Source organism: Nelumbo lutea, chromosome 4, assembly GCF_056320005.1.
Source record: "Nelumbo lutea isolate HS-2025 chromosome 4, American lotus-T2T, whole genome shotgun sequence".
Classification (NCBI taxonomy): domain Eukaryota; kingdom Viridiplantae; phylum Streptophyta; class Magnoliopsida; order Proteales; family Nelumbonaceae; genus Nelumbo; species Nelumbo lutea.
Genome location: NC_142687.1, coordinates 44,746,329 through 44,747,724, shown reverse-complemented (window position 1 = coordinate 44,747,724; position 1,396 = coordinate 44,746,329). Strand labels below are relative to the sequence as shown.

Below are 1,396 nucleotides of genomic sequence, written 5' to 3'. Positions count from 1 at the left end.
CGCGAGAGAATATCGAAAAATTTTCGAGTATTGAATCTCCACTAAACAAGATGCGAAGATTAAAGCAAGCACAATTTAAACAGAGTCGACCAGTGGAGAAACCTACACCTAATATCACAGAAGTCAGAAAACCCCGGATAGTAATAAAGCGTGAAAACTTGTAAAACCAACAACATAATAATAGAAAATATTGTTTTGATTTAATAATAGTAGGTGGATGGATCAGGTTTCTGGCTTGGATCTTCTCCAAAGAGAAGAATAATCAAAAGCTCAGTATAATCAGAGTCGATCATCTGGGGAAAGGATCATCACTTCCAACCACCATTAACAAGATGAAAAAGTAACTGTTTCTGCTATCAAAGACACTTCAATCTTAGGGCTTATAAAACACCTATCAGTTTCGGCTCTCACACAACACCAATCAAGAGATGGATCGAAAAAAACTCCAAACCCCCAGTGGAAATAGTCCAAAAGCACCTGAAAATTAAACCAAAACCCTAAGCTAACAACAAGCGAGAGTAATAGAAAATTCGCAAATGGCAGAGAGGAAACAATTGAGAAGAGATGGACATAAAAACCCTACAGAATGAGAGAGGGAGAGAGATGCTGATTTGGAGATTTGGAAATTTGGGACTGAAGCCTTGTTATTTATAGAGTAAAAATTGAAAACCCTAAACGTACTCGCAATATAAAAGATGCCACATGTACGTCTACGATTAAGTCCTTCATTTCATTCCAAGAGAAGCGTTTAGGGCATCAAGGACAAGGACATTGGTGATTGCATGAGCCGACAGATTATAGCGGGTTATGGTCCTCATTGCTCATCAAGTCAAATGACTCAAATAGGACCTTACATGATCGCTGAAATCATCTAGAGGGTATATGGAACTGTAGGCGTTAATTGAATAAAGACTATCAAATAGGTGCTATTTCAGCTCATTATACAAATTCATACACCGATATTTACAAAGCTGGGCAATGATTTATGGAAATCTTATGGGCGTCTTTTATTCACTATGCCTAATGATACCTAGTAGCACCTATGCGTCAATAAATGAATCTATTATTATTTTTTTCAATTTTATAATTAAATAAAATACAAAATATTTAACGAATAAATATACACAATTCCAAACACATACCTAAATGACTCCCGCTTATTGGTGCCTAACTTCATCAAATTGGTGCCTAAGTTCTGTACGAGTTATTTTTGTGTGAAACTCTTCCCACAAAATTATCTTGCTTGTGTTGGTTAGATTAAAGTGAATAACAAAATTAGTGGTGAATTGGTGAGGTTACAAGTAGGCTAAATGAGATGAGATTAAAAAAAAAAAGCAATTTATCGAAACATGGCGTTTAACATGAAGTGAAAGAGTAATGTCCATATCCATGTCAA

General features: G+C 35.6%; 1 non-coding gene across 1 annotated transcript; it reads right to left on the bottom strand.

Moving 5' to 3' along the window:
* Positions 1-217: 217 nt before the first annotated feature.
* LOC148855522 (small nucleolar RNA Z103) lies at positions 218-318 on the bottom strand. The gene has a single exon (XR_016095154.1). It is a non-coding gene; the product is annotated as a small nucleolar RNA Z103 (small nucleolar RNA).
* Positions 319-1,396: the final 1,078 nt, after the last annotated feature.